Genomic DNA, 27834 nt, shown 5'->3' with positions numbered 1-27834 from the left:
TCGTATGTCAACTACAACAATCAAAAGTGCCAATTGGTGCTTCAGAGTACCGTAGTTGACGCTTTGCTGCAAATGTTGCCATTTCCGTAGAACTACCCAGGGTGGATGACGAGGATGTAAAGCAGCTCTCACTCACCCCACAGTAGCTATGTGAACCCTAGCAAAAAATGCTGGGATCTTGTGTTTGAAGTTACAATCCCACACGTAACGCACATTACATGGAATGGTCAGTGCAGGCTGCTTGGCCCTGCTGGTCTGTGCCTACGTTTGTAGTTCACATGTAGTTCTTCTCCTCTTCACGGCTATTCCTTGTCACAGTGAGTTACACAGCCTGTCCACTGTCGAGCTCGAGAACTCCCGATTTAAATGAGTGCATTTACTGGTGGCCATCTGGCATTTACAGCTCCCAGCATGTCAATACCGATATCAGCAGACGCTAACCAAATAATTTGATTTTTATTGACAATACCCTCAAAGATCAAAAACAGTTAAAGTTATGACTCCGGGATGAATGAATACTTATGTAGTGGCTTGTGAAACAGGAGGAAGGCAGCGGTAATGAGCGGATGGCAGAATGAGGAAAGGTTCACAGTAAGAATGCAACAGATTGAAAGGAATGGTTAAGAAACAGTAAACCTCAAGCAAAGGTAGAAAAACAAGTGGCGACTCAGAAGTGTGAAGAAGATACCAATAAACACGAGAAGCAAAGAGGGAGAATGGTGAAGGAGGAGAGCTCGGAAGTCACTAAAGATGGAGGCATTGGCAATGATCGTCAGTTGACCCACTCTCTTTTCATTCAGCATGGCTCAGGGTGCAGTCTTCTGCTGGGAGCATGGTTTTGACATGGGCGAGCACACCACAGGGGCTTTCTCAGTGAGGTCCTGGTCCACCAGCTGCCAAAGGTTCATTTTTAATTTGTAGGAAGGAACTGCAGATGTTGATTTACACCGAAGATAAGACACAAAATGCTGGGACGCTGGGTCAAGACCCGAAATGTCACCTATTCCTTTTCTCCAGAAATGCTGCCTGACTCGCTGAGTTTGCTCCAGCATTTTGTGCCTTTTCTCAGTTTAATCATCATTTGAATCAAGGGTTCAGGTCATTAACCATTTGTCGAATTGGGAAAGGTTAAAAATCAAGCATGTTTTAAGTTGCAGAGAAGATGCAGTGAAGGAGAACAAGGAGAATAGAAACATAGAAATATAGAAAATAGGTGCAGGAGGAGGCCATTTGGCCCTTCGAGCCAGCACCACCATTCATTGTGATCATGGCTGATCATCCACAATCACTAACCCGTGCCTGCCTTCCCCCCATATCCCTTGATTCCACTAGCCCCTAGACCTCTATCTGACTCTCTTTTAAATCCATCCAGTGAATTGGCTTCCACTGCCTTCTGTGGCAGAGAATTCCACAAATTTACAACTCTCTGGGTGAAAAAGTATTTTCTCACTTCAGTTTTAAATGGCCTCCCCTTTATTCTTAGACCGCCGCCCCTGGTTCTGGACTCCCCCAACATTGGGACCATTTTTCCTGCATCTAGCTTGTCCAGTCCTTTTATAATTTTATAAGTTTCTATAAGATCCCCTCTCATCCTTCTATATTCCAGTGAATACTAGCCCAATCTTTCTAATCTTTCCTCATATGACAGTCCCGCCATACCGGGGATTAACATCGTGAACCTACACTGCACTGCCTCAAGAGCAAGGATGTCCTTCCTCAAATTAAGAGACCAAAACTGCACAATACTCCAGATGCGGCCTCACCAGGGCCCTATACAACTGCAGAAGGACCTCTTTACTCCTATACTCAAATCCTCTTGGTATGAAGGCCAGCATGCCATTAGCTTTCTTCACTGCCTGCTGTACCTGCATGTTTACTTTCAGTGACTGGTGTACAAGGACACCCAGGTCACGGTGCACTTCCCTTTTATCTAATCTGACACCATTGAGATAATAATCTGCCTCCTTGTTTTTGCCGCCAAAGTGGATAACCTCACATTTATATACATTTTACTGCATCTGCCATGCATCTGCCCACTCACTCAACCTGTCCATGTTACCCTGCAACCTCCTAACATCCTCTTTGCAGTTCACACTGCCACCCAGCTTTGTGTCATCTGCAAATTTGCTAGTGTTACTTTTAATTCCATCACCCAAATCATGAATATATATTGTAAATAGTTGTGGCCCCAGCATCGAGCCTTGTGGCACTCTACTCGCCACTGCCTGCCATTCTGAAAAGGACCCGTTTATTCCTACTCTTTGCTTCGTGTCTGCCAACCAATTCTCTATCCATGTCAACACTCTACCCCCATAAATCCATGCTGACTTGGACCAATCCTTTTACTGCTATCCAAATGCGCCGTTATTACTTCTTTAATAATTGGCTTCAGCATCTTCCCCACCACCAATCTGTCATAGAGTGGAAACTAAGAGAGAATGAATTCCCGTCTCCTTCATATGTTCCCCGAGTTATCCCTTCAGTGCAAGCATTCCAAACATGTTTCGTCTGAAGTCCATCGTGATTTTCGGATGACTAGCATTCTTTTTCCCCACAAATAGAAACTCAGGCATAGAAATTGAGGGGTGAGGGGTGAAGGGGGGGGGGGGGGGGGGCAGCTAATTATATGCAAAAATGATATGACATACACAACTCACAACAGCTCCTTTAGGGGGTGCAAGAAGAATGATATTTTCTTTAAACATGTCAGGCAATGAGATCTGTTTGTAAGCATGGGAGCATATTATTTAAACTGTCAGGAGTCTGAAGAAGGCTTGCGACACGAAATGTCACCCATCTTTTTTCTTCAGAGATGCTGCCTGACCCGCTGAGTTACTCCAGCACTTTGTGTTTATCTTCGGTATAAACCAGCATCTGCTGTTCCTTTCATCTGCTGCATAGTGTTTAAGCCTGAACCAGAGTTTCAATTGGAGAGTGAGCTTCAATCTGGTGGATGCTCATTATCCTGAAATGTCAACGCTTGCTGTTTCTCTCTTCACAGGTCTGCCAGATCCACTGCATTTTCTGTTTTACTTTAAACTGCGAATGCCACATAGGTCGTGAGACTGGTTTATTCGATGTGTTATTTGTCCTTGGAGTTATCCACTCTCGTTGCTGTTGAAGCTTTTCTTGTCTTATCCATTGACGAAGATAGCCCTTCTCTTGTTTCTCTTTCCCAACAGATTTCTTATGTAACAGCTGGAGAAATGAGACATGTTTGATCACCTGCACTCTTTCCAGATATATTTCCACAGCAGATAGCTTTCATTTTTACAAAGTTAAGAATTCCTGATGGCTACCTCACTGAGTAGCAGTGAGAGTGCAAGTCCTTAAGCACCATATGTTCGCACCTGGCACCTGTGTTAAGCTTATAATCCATGTGCAGCAGTTAGTGTCACTGTCTCACAGCCTCAGTGACCCGGGTTTCAGTCCTGACCAGAGGTGCTGTTTCACCTGAGCCCAGGTGCGTTACCCTCCCCGGGAGCCCCAGTTTCAGGCCATTTCCCTTAGATGTGCCAAAAGGTTGACATAAAATGCGAGAGAAGCTCCACGGGTCAGGCAGCATCTCTGGAGAAAAGGAATAGGTGGCTTTTCGGCTCAAGACCCTTCCTCAGACTCCTCGACTTGATACAGTCTCGACCCGAAGAATCACCTCTTTCTTTTCTCCAGAGATGCTGCCTGACCCGCTGAGGTACTCCAGGATTTTGTGCCTATCTTCAATGTAAACCAGCATCTGCAGTTCCTTCCTACACATTTTCTGTACGAGGAGGTTAATTTGCCAATGTAAAAATGTAGTTGAGTAAGTTTAAATGGCAGAAGAATCAAAAGGGAGTTGATGGGCATATGTGAGAAAATGATTTGTAGGGCAGCATTAGAATAAGGAGTGGTAGAGGGACATTGAACGGCAATAGATGAGAACTGTTCATTGAGAGGCACAAGAGACTGCAGATGCTGAAAACCTGGGCAAAACACAAAGTGCTGGAGGAACTCACCGGCTCAGGCAGCATCTGGGGAGGGAATGGACAGGTAACGATTTGGTTCAGAATCTTTCTTCAGACTGATCATTCAATGCTAATATACAGTCTCGTCTTTAAAATCACAGGCGTGAAGAGAGTCAAGGGCTTTATTGTCGTATGTCCCAAAATGAAATTCTTACTTGCAGCAGCACAACAGATAATAAACATAGCATGTTTTTAAATCCCACAAAATACAACAAAAAAGTTCAGCATATATATATATATATATATATATATCATATATATGTATGTGTGTATGTATGCATGTGTGTATGCTTGTATGTATTTATATATGTATGTACACACACAAACATACACAAACAGACAAATAAATAAACAATAATAGTGCAAAGTCAAAAAATAATGTCCCCAAATCTATATAGTTCGGAGCCTATTTGGAGGTTGCAGTGTTTAATTGCCTAATTGTTGTAAGAAGCTGCTCCTGAACTCTTTTGAGACTTGCTTTCCTTATCTCTATCAGCCCCCTTCTTTTTTTGGTTTCTTGTCCACTTTACTGATCAAAACTAATTCCGCTTTAATACTTCCCAGTTCCTTTTTGCCTCTGTGTTTTCACGCTGCCTTTCATCTTATCTCTGCAGCCAGTGATTGTAAAGTGCTGGTTCTACTTCCATTTTGTCTCTGCTTGTACTGCAGGATCTAAGATTTTATTTCTCTTTAGATATTGTTCATCCCAAATGCTTTGCTACTCAGATCATGTCCTGAAGAATTACTGGTGACCGCATTTCTTTTGCAATGTCACAATTTACACTTCGCCCATTGTGCGGACCCAGCTTCAAAAAAACGTGCAATATTTTGTAAATCACTTCATATTTTGCAATATATTTGTGTCAAAGGTAAAAGGCTGAAATCTGTACTGTTAAGAGCTGTTCAGTTAATTGTATTTTATTAAGCTGCACAGTTAAGATTCAATACGTGAATTGTTCTAAAATTCCCTTCCAAACCCCAACCGGACATAAACCTCTCTCTTTTAAGATGAACAAAGACAAATGATTGGGCTGCAGCTTATTTTTGGTCGTGCACTATTTTATTGTTATTTCCGTGAGGAAAATAGTCTCTTGATGAACTGTTTTCAGAAGTATCAGAATCCCAGGGAAAATATACTACAAGGTAGCCAATCATAAATGTCTAAGAAAATTCATTGTAACAGTTCTGTATCCCGTGGATTGATTTTAGGTGCAAAGAGCTTTTACTTACTTACAAGGTACATTTCAACTGAATTGATTATGACCCCAAGCTTGGTGGTGAGGTAATGCAAGGCAGAAACACTTTTATGTATGTGTGTGTGTATACGTGTGTATATCCGTGTGGGTGTAAATGTTTGTATATACATGTAAGTGTATGTAAACACACACACACACACACACACACACACACACACACACACACACACACACACACACACACACACACACACACACACACACACACACACACACACATATATATATAAAGTGTAAGAAAATAACTGCAGATGCTGGTACAAATCGAAGGTATTTATTCACAAAATGCTGGAGTAACTCAGCAGGACAGGCAGCATTTCAGGAGAGAAGGAATGGGTGACGTTTCGGGTCGAGGCCCTTCTTCAGTCTGAATTCAGTCTGAAGAAGGGTCTTGAAGCGAAACGTCACCCATTCCTTCTCTCCTGAGATGCTGCCTGACCTGCTGAGTTACTCCAGCATTTTGTGAATATATATAAAGTGTGCATTACTTCACCACTAATCTTGGGGGTCATAATCAATATATGTATATAAATATAAATGTATAGATATATATGATATATAATAATAATTATAAAATATATAAAATATATAATAATTATAAAATAAAAATATATTATTATTATAATATATATGAAACAATTGAAATATGCAAAATTTGATATCTGGTACCACGTTTATGACGTGACAATTTTTTATGTTTCTTCTCTGATGTGGAATACTAATTTTCTTGCACAAGTTTTCATTCATTTGCAGAAAATACCATTGTTCTTCCAGCTTTCCAATTGATTAAGTGCACCAGAACTTGATTCCACCAGAAATTTGTAGTGATAGAATGAATAATGTATGACTAGAATTGGCTTGACAACATGACAAACAAAAGCTTCTGCTGGTTGGAATACATACCCTCATCATTTTTGTTGCCTTCAAACCAGCACCACGTGGGTTTTGAACATCATTCATTTCAGAAATAAATTTGTCTCTGGGTACTTGATGAATGATGGAGGAGGTGCCGTTTCACTTTAATATTTCATTATTCAATTAAATTTATTGAACCCCATTATTATAAATTGTGTGTCATTGAGGGAAGAAATTACACTGTTGACACATAAAACTATGGGTCTTTGAATGAACCACACTGCACAAAATATGTAGTGAGTTTTCTTGTGCATTCACAAGGTTCATTGTCTGTTGAGAACAGCGTGTCAGACATCTGAGTGAAATATCATGGGGATACAGGTGTGTGTCAGGGCCACTCTCTCTAGACAGCAACTAAAAGTGTTTTATTATGAGAAAAGATCTATTAATTGGCTCAAAGAGTCACAAGTGAAAATGGGTCGTCCAAATCCAATCAGAGACGCCTGAAATCCTCCACTAATTGATGCAAATTGAGAGATTATAGGAATAGCATAAATGCCAGCACAACTCAATAGAAGATGATACTATTCTCCGCCCTGTACTTCTTGACCCAGAAATCCATCATGTAGCTCCAAATTCCTGCGCTCTTCAAAATTCTACTTCAATTAAAAATCACCTTCAAAGGAAAATAGTACGAGTTTCAGATTCTGCCTGAATCTGGCTATTGTTTACCCTACTTGTCCACAAATGTCTGATTTCTCCCTTTTCCACCACGTCTAGTTGGCACCTTTCCCATCTCATAGCCCTGGAACCTGCATCCTTGTGGACCCCAAAGGTCTTGCCATGCGGCAGGCAGCTCTATAGTGCATGATGCCTTCGGCTTAGACAATAGACAAAAGGTGCAGGAGTAGGCCATTCGGCCCTTCGAGCCAGCACCACCATTCAATGTGATCATGGCTGATCATTCTCAATCAGTACCCCGTTCCTGCCTTCTCCCCATACCCCCTGACTCCGCTATCCTTAACTCTATCTAGCTCTCTCTTGAATGCATTCAGAGAATAGGCCTCCACTGCCATCTGAGGCAGTGAATACCACAGATTTACAACTCTCTGACTGAAAAAGTTTTTCCTCATCTCCGTTCTAAATGGCCTACCCCTTATTCTTAAACTGTGGCCCCTGGTTCTGGACTCCCCCAACATTGGGAACATGTTTCCTGCCTCTAGCGTGTCCAACCCCTTAATAATCTTATACGTTTCGATTAAGGTGCTATGATATTTTGCATCACTGGCCTCTTGCCCTATGAATAATATACTCATTGGATGTGGAGGCTTTGGAGAGGGTGCAGTAGAAGCTTCCGTGATTGCTTCTGAGATTAGAGGCTATTACCTGAAAGGAGAGCTTGGACAAATTTAGATTGTTTTCTCTGAAACATCAGGGGGAAGCTGAGGAGAGACCTGATAGCAGTATATAAAATTATGAGAGGCATCGTAGGGTAGTCAAGGATTAGAGGGCATAGCTTTAAGTTGAGAGAGCAAAGTTTGAAGGAGATGTGCGGGGCATGTTTATTTACATAGAGAATGGTGGGCATCTAGAACGTGCTGCCAAGGGTGGTACTGGAGGCAAATACCATAGTGGCATTTAGGAGGCTTTTAGTTAGTCTCGTGGATATGCAGGAAATGAAGGCATACGGATTATGTGCAGGCAGAGGAGATTAGTTTAATTTGGCATCATGTTAGGCACAGACATTGGGACCTCAGAGCCTGTTCCTGTAAAGGTCTTTTCTATGTTCTATTTTCATGAGCACAGCACCTAATCAATGTCGGTCTGCAGGAACCATTGAATGTTTTCTTGTCAACGTTTGCTGCTTTCTTTCGGGCAATGATATGTGCAAACAGGCTATCAAATGCATGGTTTGCTTTGAGTCCAATAAGTGCCTGTTATTGATTGCGTTACCCAGAGAGCAATAGAGCGTGGCTATCTTCATGCAGGGTTATTCACTCGACTGCTTCCAACCAAACCCTACTCTTAATGCCCAATGCACTTCTGCTGTCAGGATTTTTTAAAAAACAGGAATTGGTATTCAATAAAGAGAAGTGTTTCGCAGCTACTGCAGTGGGCTCTGCAAACAGGTACATTGATTTGCAAAATTTAGTTGATGGGGCTGCGAGTTTGCCTGTTTGACACTAATCTCAAAATAAATTAATTTACGGAGTGAAATTTCAACTAATAATGCAGCACAGGGAAGTGCTTGCTCAACAAGATTCGATCACCTACTAATAACCCCTTTCCCCAGAAACTGCAGCTTTGGAATTGTACTGTTTATTGATAGGTGAGTTCACAGTTGGTGTGAGGCATGCCACCAACTGTTACAGGTGTGCACTCACAACTACAACCTTAAGAACGAGCGTTATCTATGTGCAGCCCATGGACCAGCACACAGCAAGTGACAAGAGCAAGTCCTGGGGGTTGTGTGGAAGTTAGGACTGATGGTCAAAGACGGTTACAGAGACTGACCAACAGTTCTTGGTGGAGGGTGTGTACCGCTGGGGATCAGAGGATCAGGGCCAGGAGGGAGATCAGGGCATCCGTTGGGAAAATCAAGAGTTCAGGAGGTTGGAGCCATCAGAGATTGGAGCTGTTGGGGTTGTCAGTGCTCCAAAGAAGCGGAGAGTCAAGGCTGCCTTGCTGGGGATAACTGTGCATTGGGTTTAAGGATGATTGGGGATTAGATTGAAGTGCATGGGATTGGCTGCCGGGGTTGGTAGTGATGGGTTGGTAAGAAGCAAGTATGGGATTTAATGGGAAGCACTGTCCTACAAGAACACGTTAGTTGCCTGAGTGACAAAAGACCGTTGTCCACTGGACAATGTAGACCTAGACTCTATGGAATTGCAAGTGTGATTGACGATGCCCAGCTAGACATGCCATAACCCAGAAATTTAGCGTAACTGTGGTGCAGCAGTAGAGTCGCTGCCTTACAGCGCCAGAGACCCAGGTTCGATCCTGACTACAGGTGTTGTCTGTGTGGAGTTTGTACGTTCTCCCTGTGACCACGTGGGTTTTCTCCGGTTGCTCCGGTTTCCTCCCACATTCCAAAGACATGCGGGTGTGCAGTTAGTTGGTTTCTGTAAATTATCCCAAGTGTGTAGGATAGAACCAGTGTATGGGTGATTGCTGGTCGACACAGAATTGGTGGGCCGAATGGCCTGTTCCATGCAGTATCTAAATACTAAATAGTTGAGTGCACATTTATTACCAGGCAAAACTATTTTCAACAATGCAGCATTGCAATGAATTTCTCAATCCACGCATGTTTCATAAAAGCACACTCCCTCAATTTTGGTATCGTTGGGAGAAGATGAATTCTCTCCAGCTTAGGATAAAAATGAGCAATCTTGCCATCCTTAACAATCCAGCATTCTTGTTCCCACAGCATGAGAATTTCTTGACAACTCCATCTCTGGGAAAGCAGTGAATGCAGGTCTATTACCAGAGAGAACAGTAGTTCAGCAACTCTATTACTGCGCTCGTGAGCAGTGAGTTCACAACCACCATAACTTTCAACAGCTGAATAAATCTGGTCATTTCTGTGATGGTTGCCAGAAAGCTGCAAGGTTGTTGGTGTACATGATTAACGCAGTGCGGAAAATGGGACCAGGCGTCAGTCTACCGAGAACGTAACAGTAGTCCGTGTTCAATAACTGATTGTTAAAGTTCTGTGTAGTCACTGGAATTAAAAAAAATTCCCCTCCACCATCTAAGTCCCTTCACTAAAAAGGGCTGGACGAATGGAGGAAAAAAACATAACTGACTACGCCTTCTCTCTCAAATCTCCTGCCGTCTGTACTTGCTGGCCAACATAACTGTTGTATTGACTAAGGAGAGTAAAAGAAGATATACAGTTCCCTCCATAATGTTTGGGACAAAGACCCATCATTTATTTATTTGCCTCTGTACTCCACAATTTGAGATTTGTAAAAGAAAAAAATCACATGTGGTTAAAGTGCACATTGTCAGATTTTATTAAAGGGTATTTTTATACATTTTGGTTTCACCATGTAGAAATCACAGCAGTGTTTATACATAGTCCCCCCATTTCAGGGCACCATAATATTTGGGATACAGGGCATCACAGATGTTTGTAATTGCTCAGGTGTGTTTAAATGCCTCCTGAATGCAGGTATAAGAGAGATCTCAGCACCTAGTCTTTCTTCCAGTCTTTCCATCACCTTTGGAAACTTTTATTGCCGTTTATCAACATGAGGACCAAAGTTGTGCCAATAAAAGTCAAAGAAGCCATTATGAGACTGAGAAGCAAGAATAAAGCTGTTAGAGACATCAGCCAAACCTTAGGCGTAACAAAATCAACTGTTTGGAACATCATTAAGAAGAAAGAGCACTGGTGAGCTTACTAATCGCAAAGGGACTGGCAGGCCAAGGAAGACCTGCACAGATGATGACAGAAGAATTCTCTCTATAACAAAGAAAAATCCCCAAACATCTGTCCGACAGATCAAAAACACTCTTCAGGAGTCAGGTGTGGATTTGTCAAGGACCACTGTCCGCCGAAGACTTCATGAACAGAAATACCGAGGCTACACTGCAAGATGCAAACCACTGGTTAGCTGCTAAAATAGGATAGCCAGGATACAGTTTGCCAAGAAGTACTTAAAAGAGCAACCAAAGTTCTGGAAAAAGGTCTTGTGGACAGATGAGACGAAGATTAATTTATATCAGAGTGATGGCAAGAGCAAAGTATGGAGGAGAGAAGGAACTGCACAAGATCCAAAGCATACCAGCTCATCTGTGAAACACGGTGGTGGGGGTGTTATGGCCTGGGCATGTATGGTTGCTGAAGGTACTGGCTCACTTATCTTCATTGATGATACAACTGCTGATGGTAGTAGCATAATGAATTCTGAAGTGCGTAGACACATCCTATCTGCTCAAGTTCAAACAAATGCCTCCAAACTCATTGGCCGGCAGTTCATTCTACAGCAAGACAATGATCCCAAACATACTGCTAAAGCAACAAAGGAGTTTTTCAAAGCTAAAAAATGGTCAATTCTTGAGTGGCCAACTCAATCACCCGATCTGAACCCAATTGAGCATGCCTTTTATATGCTGAAGAGAAAACGGAAGGGAACTAGCCCTCAAAACAAGCAAAAGCTAAAGATGGCTGCAATACAGGCCTGGCAGAGCATCACCAGAGAAGACACCCAGCAACTGGTGATGTCCATGAATTGCAGACTTCAAGCAGTCATTGCATGCAAAGGATATGCAACAAAATGCTAAACATGACTACTTTCATTTACATGACATTGCTGTGTCCCAAACATTATGGTGCCCTGAAATGGGGGGGGGGGCATGTATAAACACTGCTGTAATTTCTACATGGCAAATGGCCTTTATTAAAGTCTGACAATGTGCACTTTAGCCATGTGTGATTTTTTCTATTACGAATCTCAAATTGTGGAGTACAGAGGCAAATAAGTAAATGATGGGTCTTTGTCCCAAACATTATGGAGGGCACTGTAACAGCATGGAATATATCTTCAGAATGTATCTTCAAGTAAAATAACATGTTTCATCTGTAATAGGTAACTCCTTTATTGGATGATTATAAAATAAATGAAAATAAGCTTCCTGAAGGCATAAAACTGCTTGTAAATGATTCATGCAACAAATATAAACTAAGTGAGATGTATAATACAAATCAAGCCACCGTGATCCCTGCAAAATAATAGTGCAATCCTTCCATTAAAAACAATGACAGGAAAAGTAGGAAAAGGCAATAAAGTGGCAGAAGTGATTGATAAGCAACATTTAAACTGTGCTCACATCCAAGTCAATGGTGCCTTGGTTTCGATTTGTGAAATAAAATTTGCTGCAAGAATCAGATTTATGTTATCTGATACAAGACCAATAATGTAAAGAGACTTTCTGGGCCTGCATTATTATGGGTGGACTCTTTTGGTTTAAATATCTTAATATATACAGTATTTCAGAAAATATTTCCAATGAATCTCAATAACCCATTACGCTACAGAATGCGAGTAATAACTTACATTACTGTCATAATTGTGGGTTAATTTGTAAATGTTTAAGTGAATTGCTGAGTTATTAATGTTTCACTATTTGCAACTTGATTTTTCTTTTCTGGAGCTGATTGTGCAGTGGGAGACATCTCAAAGGAAATAAGCGATAGTAGGTGGGAATGGCTTCAGGAAGGGAACCAGAAGATAGCGTGTGCAGGAAGAGAGAGAGTGCAGATGCTGGTTTAAACCGAAGATAGACACAAAATGCTGGAGTAACTCAGCGGGACAGGCGGCATCTCTGGAGAGAAGGAATAGGTGACGAGAGGGAGGTTTTGGGGGGAGGAACAAGTGATCACAAGAAGAGGGAGCCTTGGGCGAAAGGGAACCAGGAGAAGTGGAACGTTTTGGGGAAGGGAACCAAAGGAGGATTAGGAGGAAGGAAACTAGGAGAAGGGTGGGTGGGGGAGTTCAGGAAGGGAACCAGGAGTGCCAATGTAAAAGAAAAGTTTAATTGCTGAGATTGAGCTGATATGATGAATTGTCAAATAGTGAATTGGCGCATTTGTGTAATTGTACTGAAACTGTGTTTTGCTTTAGATTCCCATGTTAAACCCACAGAGAGTAGGTACTATGATTCTAATGCCTCACTAACTCATTGATCCTGGATCCATTCCCCTCCCTCTTGTATTCGTAACAAAGAGTTAGCACCGGAAGCTTATTTGCACAGGTCCACAGGAGTATTGATCCACCGTTTCATCTGGGAAATACTAACGCAGTTGAGGTTGTTTCATACATCTGTTAAAAAAAATCTTTCAGATACATTTCACATTCTCGGGCTCATCACAATTGATTTTCGAGTACTACAGGTTGTGTTGTTCTGTTGGCAAATACAGTAGATATTCTAATGTACAACGGAATAAGATGAATGGCTGAATAGTCTATTTTTCGTTTCAAGGAAGAGTATTGGCAGCACACCAGAAGAACTCCCTGATCTCTTTTCAATAGTGCCAAGGGATCTTCAGCATCCATCTGAAGTGAAATCAAAACAAAGGCTTCAAGTTAATGCTTCATCCGAGTTACCGTATCCCAACACTTCCCAACGACTGTGCAGAAGTGACAGCACAGATCCATGGGCTTATCTTTCTGCATCAGAGACTGTCGTAGAATTATAGAACATAGAAGATGGAAGGAGGCTATTCAGAACATCATGGATCAGGCAGTTCATTAAAAGAACAATCCAGTTTTATTAACAGAAAGGATACCATTCAGCCCATCGTGCCTGTGTCAGTTCTTTGAAAGAGTTTGACCCATTCCTTTGCTCATTCCCCACAGCCCTTTCCATTACATCTTATGTGAATAAAGTTAGGATTTTAAAATCTGCTCCAATCAACTTTTCACTCAAAGCTATTACTTGTTGCACAGAAAATAAATCCTCAGCTTCACATTCTATTCAAGATTGAGTAGGAACCTGAAGGGAAGCCTTTTCACTCAGAGGGGTGATATGGAACGAGTTTCTATCCAGAGGGAGTAGTTGAGGCAGGTACAATAACAGCATTTACAAGGCATTTAGACAGTTACATGGATAAGAAAGTTAAGGGGAATAGAGGTGAAACAAAGCAGATCAGGCAGCATCTCGGGAGAGAAGGAATGGGTGACATTTCCGGTCGAGACCCTTCTTCAGACTGAAGAAGGGTCTCGACCCGAAACGTCACCCATTCCTTCTCTCCCGAGATGCTGCCTGACTTGCTGAGTTACTCCAGCATTTTGTGAATGAATCGATTTGTACCAGCATCTGGAGTTATTTTCTTATAAGAGGTGAAACAAAGGCAGTCTTAAGAAGGGCCTCGACCCGAAACATCACCTATTCCTTTTGCCCAGAGATGCTGCCTGACTCATCGTGTTACTCCAGCATTTTGTGCCCATCTTCCTGTTCTGTTACAGCTCCTTTGGTATCATCCAAGCCAAACCAACATCGGGGGGTGATAACCAATGTCAGCGGTTGTTCATTGCTAAATAAGAAGCGTAATGTAAAAAAACATGAAGGGGATAGATAGAGTGAATGAAAAGAGTTTTTTTTTTTACCCTGAGTAGGGGAGTCAAGAACTAGAGGGCAAAGGTTTAAAGTAAAACAGGGAAAGATTTAATAGGAACCTATTTACAAAATGCTAGAGTAACTCAGCAGGTCAGGCAGCATCTCAGGAGAGAGGGAATGGGTGACGTTTCGGGTCGAGACCCTTCTTCCCTGAAACGTCACCCATTCCCTCTCTCCTGAGATGCTGCCTGACCTGCTGAGTTACTCCAGCATTTTGTGAATAAATACCTTCGATTTGCACCAGCATCTGCAGTTATTTTCTTATACTAATAGGAACATGAAAGGAAGCATTTTCATTCAGAGGGTGGTGGCTCTCTGGAACAAGTTTCCATCCTGAGGAAGTAGTTGAGCCAGGTACAATAACAATCTTTAAAAAACGTTTAGACAGTTACATGAATGAGAAAGTTTAGAGCGATATGGGCAAAATGTGGGCAAATGGAACTAGCTCAGATGGGGCCCTTTGTTGGCATGGATGAGCTGGGCCAAAGGGCTGGATCCCTTTCTGTATGACTCTATGACTCTTAAATAATGGGAGGTCCATTCAATAGTCTGAGGAGAAGAAGGGAAGAAGCTGTTCTTGAATATGATTTTTATCAAGCTTTTGTATAATCTGTTCAACAGGAGAGGGGAGATGGGGAGGGGGGATGTGGTCCTTGGCTGCTAGCCTGCAGCAATGGAGTTGGAGTCCATGGTAAGGGGATAGGCTTGTTGGCGTGGTGGTCTGGGCTCTGACCACAATTCTCAGCTATTTTCTGTGGTCTTGGACAAGGCAGTCGTAATACATCATAATAGGTTGCTTTATATGATGCATCGAATCTCCAGAGCCCTCTGAGGATGTCGAGGCGTTGGCGTACTTTCTTGGTCATCACGTCAAGGTGCCTGGACCAGGACAAACTGTTGGTGATAATTACATCTGGGAACTTGAAGTTCTCACCAAATCCACTTCAGCACCATTGAATCAGACTGGGGCATGTACATCACCCCGCTTACTACAATCGAAGCCCAGCTCTTGCACATTGGTGGCATTAAGGGGGAGGTTGTTGTATTGACCCCATGTTGCTGAACTCCCTATCTCCCCCCTGTACCCTATCTCGTCATTGTTTCAAGTTCCTTACTATCTTTAAACTTGTAAATAGAGTCCAGGCACAATTGGCTGCACAGTCGTGAGTGCATGGGGAGTATGGTAAGGGGTTGAGAATACCCTCGCTGGGCACGTATGTTAAGCTTAATGGTGGAGTGTGTTTTGTTTCTGATCCTTACTGATTGCAGTTTATGGGTCAGGAAGTCAAGGATCCAGATGGTGAGTACTAGATCTTGGGCAAACAAAATTAGAGAGATCAGGAATTATGTCATGCAGAACACATAATGGCAAATAAATGGTGCTGCAAGCATAAAGCTATGTTGATAGACAAGTGTCCTTACTCTTTTTCGACACCCTTTAAATTAGCCCTGGAGTGAGAGAATCAGATCATTCAATCTAACCTTGTGGAAATTTCCTTGCGAGAAGAAATGGCTTGGCTGTGAAGTGTACTTTGCCTGTGGAAGGAATGGGAATTAATTGATAACCTTTCCTCATTTCATGCTGCTTTGTGGCCTAATCTGAATTTATGTATTAACTTGCAGGTGATGAAACTCATCTTTGGTTGCCGTAACTAAAGGCTTTCGAAGGCATCAGCCAAGCATCAACATCCGCACATTAAATTCGGTTGGAAATGAATGTGAGAGGGGTGAGTAAAACAAACAATCTTTCCTCTCACACAAAAATTAACAATAATGATCAAAAATTGTTTCTCCCTCCTAAACTTCGCACCAAATATCTCCAATGCCTTGTATGCTTTAAACAGCTTTCATCTTTATACTTTATTCATTCTATCCCTTTAAACATTTGGCCTCACACATATTTGAATCAATGGACTGTTTTCAATGGACAATGAAAGGAATTTTGCTGTGCGTTTGCACTTTGCACATGTGACAATAAAGCTCCTTTGAACCATGGAACCATTTCACATGCGCTATTGCATCGGTTCGTTTTGGTTTTTACAATGCACTTTATGTTTTTTGAACATAACTTTGAATGTTTCTACTTACGCTGGCGTGAATAACCATTTTCATTCTCTGACAATACTGAAGGAAGGATGTGGGCTTACTGGCCGATCACTGAGTTAAAGTCCCATGCTTCACTCCGCCCACGGGAGATGACAGCCGTGACACTTCAACGGTTATCAAAATTGGCAAATATTCCTTCTTCTCAAACTCAATGGTACTTTATTGTCACATGTACCTAGGTGCAGTGAATGCTTTGTTTTGCGTACAACCCAGTAAGATCGTATAGCAGACCTCACCCAGGCAGTACACAAGTGTCGCCATGTCTCAGGCATCGACAAAGTTGCAAAAGATTCTGCGAACAGTCTATCTAGTGCCTGCTGCCACACACGGCATGAGCCCCCACCTCCACCTCTCCGCTGGGTCGCCCTTCATTCTTATCCCCCCAACCCCCCCTCCCCCCACCTGAGTCCCCACTTCATTTTCAGTGGCCCCTCACTGGGATGCCTTCATTCTCGACGCCCCTCACTGAGACCCCCCTAGGCGGTCCATTGCCGGGTCCCCTCATTGTTCTCGATGGTCCACCTTGCTCTCGATGGTCCACCTTGCTCTCGTTGGTCCACCTTGCTCTCGATGGTCCACCTTGCTCTCGTTGGTCCACCTTGCTCTCGTTGGTCCACCTTGGTCTCGATGGTCCACCTTGGTCTCGATGGTCCACCTTGCTCTCGATGGTCTACCTTGTTCTCGATGGTCCACCTTGCTCTCGATGGTCCACCTTGGTCTCGATGGTCCACCTTGCTCTCGATGGTCCACCTTGCTCTCGATGGTCCACCTTGCTCTCGATGGTCCACCTTGGTCTCGATGGTCCACCTTGCTCTCGATGGTCCACCTTGGTCTCGATGGTCCACCTTGCTCTCGATGGTCCACCTTGCTCTCGATGGTCCACCTTGCTCTCGATGGTCCACCTTGCTCTCGATGGTCCACCTTGCTCTCGATGGTCCATCTTGCTCTCGATGGTCCACCTTGCTCTCGATGGTCCACCTTACTCCCGACGCACTCGACGGTCCACCTGAAAACTGAAACAGTACTCAGAGTTACTGCTAAACTCAGGAGTCAGCTAATACTGCAAACTAAAACATGTGGCATTGCACAAGGTTTGCATGCACCACTCCATCACTTAGGCAATCACTTAGAAAACCGATCATTCAAAGCAACTCGCTCACCCATGGAGCACCCAGTGAAAAATTCTGCAACAGGTGAGAGACAAGCGTCAAAAAGTGTTCAATGTCATATGTACAATAGCAATCAGTAAGGGCAATGCAGCAGCATAACAGGTCTGTCAACACAATACAATAAATAACATGATCAACAAAACAATATTAAGTCAAGTCAAGTCAATTTTATTTGTCACATACACATACGGGATGTGCAGTGAAATGAAAGTGGCAATGCCTGCGGATTGTGCACAAAAAAGAATTACAGTTACAGCATATAAATAAAGTTAATAAGTTACAATAGTGTAGACAAAAATGTAGTCTCTGGGGTTATAAAAGTTTACAGTCCTGATGGCCTGTGGGAAGAAACTCCGTCTCATCCTCTCCGTTTTTACAGCGTGACAGCGGAGGCGTTTGCCTGATCGTAGCATCTGGAACAGTCCGTTACTGGGGTGGCAGGGGTCCCTCATGATCTTGCTTGCTCTGGATCTGCACCTCCTGATGTATAGTTCCTGCAGGGGGACGAGTGTAGTTCCCATGGTGCGTTCTGCCGAACGCACTACTCTCTGCAGGGCCATCCTGTCCTGCATCTATTAGTGCAAAACTAGGCAAAAGGCCGAAATCCCTGGTGCAACCAAGACAGTTCGTAGTTCGAAGTTTATTAGATGTACAGTACACAACTCAATGCGCAATGTAAGTTTAACATTGCTGCTGCAACACTGTGTCATATAAAATATAACACAGGCCTGAATCCAGGACTAGGCCTCAATGGAATGGTGGATGATCTGGTTCAACACATGTGAGCCCCTGTCAGGGAATTCTCTTGTGAAGCAAGGCATGGTGTCTTCATTAAAGGTCCCACTCACAGCATTGAGGAAATCTACTGCATCAAGGGAGGCCATTCAGCCCAGTATATTGTGCTGGAATGTAACTGTTTTTGGACCTGGCTGTAGCCGTGTAGGATGCAGATCTCCGAGTGCTAATCAATAAATGTGTTAATGCAGAAACTCCCCCACACCGGCCAACAATGGCCCAGCTACACTAATCCCACTTGCCTGCGCTTGGTCCATATCCCTCCAAACCTGTCTTATCCATGTACCTGTCTAACTGTTTCTTAAAGAATGAGATAGTCCCAGCCTCAACTACCTCCTCTGGCAGCTTGTTCCATATACTCACCACCCTTTGTGTGAAAACGTTACCCCTCGGATTCCTATTAAATCTTTTCCCCTTCACCTTGAACCTATGACTTCTGGTCCTCGATTCATCTACTCTGGGCAAAAGACTGTGCATCTACCCAATCTATTCCTCTCATGATTTTGTATACCTCTATAAGATCTCCACTCATCCTCCTGCGCTCCATGGAATAGAGACCCAGCCTACTCAACCTCTCCCTTTAGCTCACACCCACTAGTCCTGGCAACGTCCTCGTAAATCTTTTCTGAACCCTTTCAAGCTTGACAATATTTTTCCTTTTACATGGTGCCCAGAACTGGACACAATATTCTAAATGCAGTCTCACCAATGTCTGAGACAACTGCAACATAACCTCCCAACTTCTATACTCAATACTCTGACTGATGAAGGCCAAAGTGCCAAAAGTCTTTTTGACCACCTTATCCATCTGCGACTCGACCTTCAAGGAACCATGCACCTGTCTCCGAGATCTCTCTGCTCTGCAACACTACCCAGAGGCCTACCATTTACTGTGTAGGTCCTGCCCTTGTTCGACATCACAAAATGCAACACCTCACACTTTTCTGTATTGCATTCCATCAACCATTCCTCCACCCACCTAGCCAATCGATCCAGATCCTGCTGCAATCTTTCACAACCATCTTCACTACCTGCAAAACCAACCATTTTTGCATCATCAGCAAACTTGCTAATCTTGCTAATCATCCAAATCATTGATGTAGATGACAAACAGTAACGGGCCCAGCACCGAACTCTGAGGCACACCATTAGTCACAGGCCTGCAGTCTGAGAAGCGACCTTCCACCATCACCCTCTGCTTCCTTCCATGAAGCCAATTTGCTATCCATTCAGCTATCTCTCCTTGGATCCCATGTGATCTAACCTTCCTGAGCAGCCTACCATGTGGAATCTTGTCGAATTCCTTACTGAAGTTCTTGGACACGACATCTACAGCTCTGCCCTCATCAACCTTTTAGGTCACGTCTTCAAAAAACTCGATCAGATTTGTGAGACACGACCTCCCACGTACAAAACCATGCTGACTATCCCTAATCAGCCCTTGCCCATCCAAATGCCTGTGTAACCTATCCCTCAGAATACTCTCCAGTAACTTAGCAACTACAGATGTTAAGCTCACTGGCCTATAGTTGCTCCCTGTTTTTGTCCTTGCAGTCTTCCAGTAGTACCCCACCCATGGCTGACAAAGATGCAAAAGTCTCTGCTACGGCCCCAGCAGTTTTTTACCATTTGACTGTCACAATGGCCTATGTTACACTTGGTCTGGTCCTGGGGATTTGCCCATCTTAATGCCTTCAAGAGTGCCACTACACCCGGTTTCATAATGACAATATGTTTTAGGATAATACTTTTCTCCTCCCTCTTCACCAGCTCCCATGTCCTTCTCCATGGTAAGTACAGACGAAACATATTCATTAAAGATTTAGCCAATTTTTCGTGGCTCAACACACGTATTACCACGCTGATCCTCAAGGGGCCTTGCACTCTCCCCTGTTACACAGTTTGCATATAATATACTTGTAGAAACATTTTTTGGATTTTTCTTTACCTTATCTGCTAAAGATATCTCGTTCTTTTTTTGCTCCCCTAATTTCCTTCTTAAGTGTACTCCTACATCCCTTATATTCCTCAAGGGATTCCTTTGATCCCAGCTGCCTAAATCTAACAAATACCTTCTTTTTCCAGACCAAAGTCTCAATTTCCCTTGTCGATCAATGTTCCATAATCCGCCAGCTTTGCCCTTCACTCTAATGGGAACATACTGACCGTGGTCTCTCCCCATTTCACTTTTAAAAGCCTATTTCCACAGTTGAGAAATTCTTTGTTATTTCCTATCAGCAGTGACACACATATAAAGCGATCCCCAACAACTAAGCATCAGTATAAATTGGCAATATCCCTTAGTTACTCAGAAGACCTAACGGTGCATACTATTCTTGGGCGCAAATAAGCTTGTATTGATCGATAGTTACATGGTATCACTGGTGTTGTGCTCTTTCTGACTGGGTATCTAGATGTGGTGCTATGACTTGCAGGTAATTGCAGGTAAAAGTCCGTTTAAAAAAAGAGCGCCAAAGGGACGCTAGCAGTCAGTCAGTAAAGGTTGGGAGAACAGGAGCAAGGATGACTGTTGGCTGAAAGAAAGTAAGTGTTAATTGAAGGTAAAAGTCCGTTAAAAAAAGAGCGCCAAAGGGACGCTGGCAGTCAGTAAAAGTCGGGAGAATAGGAGCAAGGACGACTGTTGGCTGAAAGAAAGTAAGTGTTAATTGCAGGTAAAAGTCTGTTTAAAAAAGAGTGCCAAAGGGACGCTAGCAGTCAGTCAGTGAAGTGCATACCTCCAAGCTCGTCAGAGGAAGGCAGGATAGGAGTGTGATGAATTAAATTAGAGGTTTGGTAAAATGGCCAATTAGCCAATTTAGTGACTGATATAAACAAGGCTTGCACAAGGGGTGCGGCCCTGTCTGGGGAAGTGCCATGTGAGAAAAGTGCGAGTCTTTGGCTGCGAGTCTTCGGTGAGGAGGTTACACTTGTTTTTTGAGCCTGATTTGTTTTTAAGACACTAAAGTAATGGCGGCTAAGTTGGTGCAGTGTGTTTCCTGCAGGATGTGGGAAGGTAGGGACACTGCTGGAGCTTCTGGGAGCTACACCTGCAAGAACTGTGTCCAGGTGCAGCTCCTGAATGGACGTGTGGTGGAGTTGGAAAAGCAGCTGGATGACCTCAGGGCCATCCAGGAATGCGAGAGTTTCCTGGACAGGACCTACTGTGAGGCTGTCACATTTGGATAGCAGTAACAGGATCGTTCTGAGTCAGCATGGATTTACGAAGGGGAAATCATGCTTGACTAATCTTCTGGAATTTTTTCAGAATTTAACTAGGAAAATTGACAGGGAGAGCCGGTGGATGTTGTGTACCTCGACTTTCAGAAAGCCTTCGACAAGGTCCCACATAGGAGATTAGTGGGCAAAATTAGAGCACATGGTATTGGGGGTAGGGTACCGACGGATAGAAAATTGGTTGACAGGCAGAAAACAAAGAGTGGGGACAAATGGGTCCCTTTCTGAATGGCAGGCAGTGACCAGTGGGGTACCGCAAGGTTCGGTGCTGGGACCCCAGCTATTTACAATATACATTAATGACTTGGATGAAGGGATTAAAAGTACCATTAGCAAATTTGCAGATGATACAAAGCAGGGTGGTAGTGTGAACTGTGAGGAAGATGCTATGAGGTTGCAGGGTGACTTGGACAGGTTGTGTGAGTGGGCGGATGCATGGCAGATGCAGTTTAATGTGGATAAGTGTGAGGTTATCCACTTTGGTGGTAAGAATAGGAAGGCAGATTATTATCTGAATGATGTCAAGTTAGGAAAAGGGGATGTTCAATGAGATCTGGGTGTCCTAGTGCATCAGTCACTGAAAGGAAGCGTGAAGCAGGCATTGAGGAAAGCCAATGGAATGTTGGCCTTCATAACAAGAGGAGTTGAGTATAGGAGCAAAGAGGACCTTCTGCAGTTGTACAGGGCCCTAATGAGAACGCACCTGCAGTACTGTGTGCAGTTTTGGTCTCCAAGTTTGAGGAAGGATATTCTTGCTATTGAGGGCGTGCAGCGTAGGTTTACTAGGTTAATTCCCGGAATGGCGGGACTGTCATATGTTGAAAGACTGGAGCGACTAGGCTTGTATACACTGGAATTTAGAAGGATGAGGGGGGATCTTATCGAAACATAAGATTATTAAGGGGTTGGACACGTTAGAGGCAGGAAACATGTTCCCAATGTTGGGGGAGTCCAGAACCAGGGGCCACAGTTTAAGAATAATGGGTAGGCCATTTAGAATGGAGATGAGGAAAATCTTTTTCACAGAGAGTTGTAAATCTGTGGAATTCTCTGCCTCAGAAGGCAGTGGAGGCCAATTCTCTGAATGCATTCAAGAGAGAGCTACATAGAGCTCTTAAGGATAGTGGAGTCAGGGGGTATGGGGAGAAGGCAGGAACGGGGTACTGATTGAGAATGATCAGCCATGATCACATTGAATGGTGGTGCTGGCTCGAAGGGCCGAATGGCCTACTCCCGCACCTATTGTCTATTGACATGAAACCAATGTTAATGTAATGCCCAGTACTTGGCAATTTTTCAATCTGACAATTTTCCATTTATGTATATGATGAGCAAAACTGTGTCTTTTTATCCCCTGTTACAAACTATTTTTTCAACAGTCAAACAGCAAGGCCGATTGTTCAATGGTCTGTTGTCGGAGAAGTGTTTTTTATTTGCAACTATGTTCTGGAACCAAGGTCTCCCTGTGCTCATCTTGTGGGAGATAACCCACAGCTGAAAATTCCATTGGTCTCACAAGGCACGCTGATACATAAAATCTGCACAACCTCTCTGACTGATCAAGTTACGATTTATCTTCACAAGCCGCACAAATGTCTTCCACAAAATGCACTTCATTCAACAGTACATCATCATGATTCTGATGTATATTTACGACCCGTTATCTTTCTCGTCAGTTTTACAAGTTTTATTCTGTCAAAGGCCGCTTTCTGACTGAAAGAAGCAGGAAAGAGATCTCGTTCCTCCCTCCATAAGATCTTAATTATTTTTTGCTGAAACCTTTACTCCTGATCTCAGGAATTCCTTGAAATGGTTGATTGTTATATCAAAGAGAATCTGAATCAGGTTGATTAATGGCTTACACAAGGGATGTGATATCTTCAAGATAAACACTGTAACTGCCGTCTGCAGCATCTCCAGAATAGTTTATGTAAAATTTCAGGATTTGAACACAAATTCTCGACCCTTGTAGAAAATTACAGGACGTGTCTCTGAATTCTGAATCTCTTGCCCAATGTATGGTGCATAAAAACTGTTTCGTAAAAGCTAAGTTTTACTATTCAAGTTGTATTCATTTATTAAAGTAGCAGTGTTCAAAGTAATGATGCAAAATATTTTACATGTTCTGCTTTAAATTCAAAGGAACTACCTTGTTAGGATGTAATTTGTCTAGTTTTGATAAAGGCCCAATCATGCAGAATCTACCAAATAATATCAAATGATTTTGATGGATTCAGGTTGTGAATCAAGGAATGTTTTTAGTAATAGCACTAAGTAACCCTCAGGTTTCATGCCAGCACAGAAGCACACCAGCACTCTACCTGTGTCTTTGATTTTCTTTTCAGCTTTGACCAAAATGTAGTCTGTTCTCATTTCAAAGCATCAGCATCAGAGATTCCAGTGGTTTTGCCTGCAGCCCTTAGTTCAACAGATTCCCAATTCTCAAAGTCCCTTTATTTCCCAAACAATGTGTTTTCTTTGTCTTGATTTCAGCTCTGTGAAGTAACAGTAAGGAGAAATTCATATCTTAGGAAATATCAAGGCATTCTCTTTTGTTTCAAAGATATGCTGTTGGGCTTCTAAAGGTTTCTCTTATTGAAAGTATTTCCATTCTTCATTGTAATTCCATTGGTTTTCCAGCAGATCTGTGAAAAATGTAAATATGATTCAGAATAACACAAGGTACTTTTAAGCTGAATAAGTGCTGCCTTAATTTAATCTATTCTTTGTTAAGCATTTTTCCTATGGTTACAACACAGTCAGATGTCTACTAAGACATCTGAGACTTCTAAGACTAAGTCGTGGTCATGGAAGAAAGTATTGATCAAAATGGCCAATCTGATGGAGGAAAATATTAATTAGGGAGATGTAAGTGCCTTGTTGAAGTTTGTTTATTGGTACACAAGGCTTTTTGTAGTTTGAGTCATAAATAGTATGTCTTCAATATTCTGCAAATGACAATAAAACACAAACACTTTAAAATCAATCAACAAAGAAAGTAAAGTCCACTTACAGTATATATTGGACATGTTATGATCTCAGGATATCCCAAGGTGCCTCACAGCTAATTTAGGATGGCACAGGGATGCAGCGATAGAGCTGCAGCCACACAAAGGCCAGAGGCCCGGGTTTGATCCTGACTATGATGCTGTCTGAACGGAGTTTGTACGTTCTCCCTGCGACTACGTGAGTTTTCTCCATGATCTCCCTCATTCCATGATGTGCCGGTTTGTAGGTTAATTGGCTTCTGTAAATTCTGCCTGGCGTGTAGGATGCGGGTGATCGTTGGTCAGCGCAGACTCGGTGGGCCGAAGGGCCTGTTTCCACGCCGTATCCCTAAATTAAACTAATTACTTTTGAACTGTAAACCATGACAATAGGTGCAGGAGTTGGCCATTCGGCCCTTCGAGCCAGAACCGCCATTCAATGTGGTCATGGCTGATCATACACCATCAGTACCCCGTTCCTGCCCTCTCCCCATAACCCCCTGACTGCACTATCATTAAGAGCTCTATCTAGCTCTCTCTTGAAAGCATCCAGAGAATTAGCCCCCACTGCCTTCTGAGGCAGAGAATTCCACAGATTTACAACTCTCTGAGTGAAAAGGTTTTTCCTCATTTCCGTTCTAAATGGCCTACCCTTTATTCTTAAACTGTGGCTCCTGGTTCTGGACTCCCCCAACATTCGGAACATGTTTCCTGCCTCTAGCGTGTCCAATCCCTTAATAATCTTATGTTTCAATAAGATCCCCTCTCATCCTTCTAAATTCCAGTGTGTACAAGCCCAGTCGCTCCAGTCGCTCCAGTCTTTCAACGTACGACAGTCCTGCCATTTTGGGAATTAACCTAGTGAACCTACGTTGCACTCCCTCAAGAGCAAGAATGTCCTTCCTCAAATTTGGAGACCAAAACTGCATACAGTACTCCAGGTGTGGTCTCACTCGGGCCTTGCACAACTGCAGAAGGACGTCTTGGATTTAGATTTTTTAGATTTAGAGATACAGCGCGGAAATGAGCCCTTCGGCCCACCGGGTCCGCGCCGCCCAGTGATCCCCGCACATTAACACTATCCTACACACACTAGGGACAATTTTTACATTTGCCCAGCCAATTAACCTACATACCTGTACGTCTTTGGAGTGTGGGAAGAAACCGAAGATCTCGGAGAAAACCCGCGCAGGTCACGGGGAGAACGTACAAACTCCGTACAGACAGCGCCCGTAGTCAGGATCAAACCTGAGTCTCCGGCGCTGCATTCGCTGTAAGGCAACAACTCTACCGCTGCGCCAGCGTGCCGCCAGCTCTTATACTCAACTCCTCTTGTCATGAAGGCCAACATGCCAGTCTGATACAAATCCCAAGCTCTGCCATTCACCTACGCAAAAGGGGTGGCCTGCTCTGGCCGATCAACCTGACCAACCCGCAATTCTTTGAGATGTGAGTAGGAAAAGGAGCAGCCGGGGGAAAATCCCTCTTGTTCACAGGGAAAACAGTCAAACTCCAGGGACCTCGGCCGTTTGCACCTTGCTTGCTGAAACTGTGAGGTTGTGCCGCTGTTACGCTCCAATAAGAGTACAACGAAAGATACGTTCATTTGCTTCCCAAAAATTATTTTGAGATTGCTACAAAGGTTTTCAATTCTTTCAAAAAAATCAATGTTTAATCCCAATGCAAACTAAGTGAAGGCTTATTTTCTCATCTGTCTAAGCTACAAAACAAGTTTCCAAGAGAGCTCATGGGAAAAGACAAACCAATCAGTTGTTATCCATGGCCAAATTGATTGCAGGTGTATGCTTGTGGTGGAGCATTACAACTAGATTTTCCCTTACGGGAGCTAACTTTTATCACATCAATTCTTTTTCGCCCAATACTTCACCCAAATGTAGCTCTGATTGAGAACTCCTTCCACCTAGTATTGGGTGAAAAAGATCATGGCATTGAACTACTGGCACCCGAATTACTGGCACTCCCTGCATAAGTGGATTAAGGTTTCCTGCATTACCTTCCCCAGTGGAGGAAGATATACAGTAAAAACATAGTACCCTGTTCCTGCTTTTTCCCCATATCCCTTGATTGCTTTAGCCCTAAGAACTAAATCTAACTCTCTCTTGAAAACATCCAGTGAATTGACCTCCATTGCCTTCTTTGGCAATGAATTCCACAGATTCACAACTCTCTGGGTGAAGAAGTTTTTCCTCATCTCAGTCCCAAATCCCCTTATTCTTAAACTGCGACTCCTGGTTCTGGACTCCCCCAACACCGGGAACATTTTTCCTGCATCTTGTCTGTTCAATCCTTTAAGAATTTTATATGTTTCAATAAGATCCCCTCTCATCCTTCTAAATTCCAATGAATACAAGCCCAGTCGACCCATTCTTTCATCATATGTCAGTCCCACCTTCCCAGAAATAACCTGGTGAACCTACGCTGCACTCCCTCAATAGCAATAATGTCCTTCCTCAAATTAGGAGACCAGAATTGCACACAATACTCCAGGTGCAGTCTCACCAGTGCTCTGTACAACTGCAGAAGTGACCTCCTTGCTCCTGAACTCAAATCCTCTCGCAATGAAGGCCAACATGCCATTAGCTTTCTTCACTGCGGCCGCAAGGTGCTGCAAGGTTCATCCTGCCGGCGGCCATCTACTTTGATCTTTTCTCTCCCGCAGCTCTGCTTCCTGTCTGCTAACCAGTTCTCTATCCATGTCACTACCCTACCCTCAATACCATGAACTCTAATTTTGTACACTCATAGCATACTAATTTGGAAAGTAAAAAAAAAACAGGGAGATGAATTGCAATGCATCATTAATCCATGCCAGTTGAATGCAAGTGAGGTAGTACAAGTTTACAGTGCCCTCCATAATATTTTGGACAAAGACCCATTGTTTATTTATATGCCTCTGTACTCCACAATGTGAGATTTGTTAAAAATCACATGTCGTTAAAGTGCACATTGTCAGATTTTAATAAAGCCCATTTTTATACATTTTGGTTTCACCATGTAGAAATTACAGCATTGTTTATACATGGTCCCCCCCCCCCCCCCCCCCCCCATGTCATGGCACCATAATGTTTAGGACACAGCAACGTCATGTAAATGAAAGCAATCATGTTTAGTATTTTGTTGCATATCCTTTGCATGCAATGACTGCTTGAAGTCTGCGATTCATGGACATCACCAGTTGCTGGGTGTCTTCTCTGGTGATGCTCTGCCAGGCCTGTATTGCGGCCATCTTTAACTTATGCTGTAGTCCAGGGATCATGAAAGGTTCCAATTAACGCAAAGT

At 43.1% G+C, this 27834-nt stretch overlaps 1 protein-coding gene across 16 annotated transcripts in view; it reads left to right on the top strand.

The window, feature by feature from the left end:
* Positions 1–27834, top strand: part of LOC144606790 (disks large-associated protein 2-like) — a 583035-nt gene that overhangs the window by 280939 nt on the left and 274262 nt on the right. For all 16 annotated transcript variants that reach the window (XM_078423155.1, XM_078423154.1, XM_078423161.1 and 13 more), the window contains one exon: positions 15866–15969. The gene's annotated coding sequence lies outside the window, so the exon portion shown is untranslated. The remainder of the gene's footprint in view (positions 1–15865; positions 15970–27834) is intronic.

Source organism: Rhinoraja longicauda, chromosome 27 (assembly GCF_053455715.1).
Source record: "Rhinoraja longicauda isolate Sanriku21f chromosome 27, sRhiLon1.1, whole genome shotgun sequence".
In the NCBI taxonomy this organism is placed as follows: Eukaryota; Metazoa; Chordata; class Chondrichthyes; order Rajiformes; family Arhynchobatidae; genus Rhinoraja; species Rhinoraja longicauda.
The sequence above is the reverse complement of the archived record's forward strand: the minus strand, read 5'-3'. Positions and strand labels throughout refer to the sequence as shown.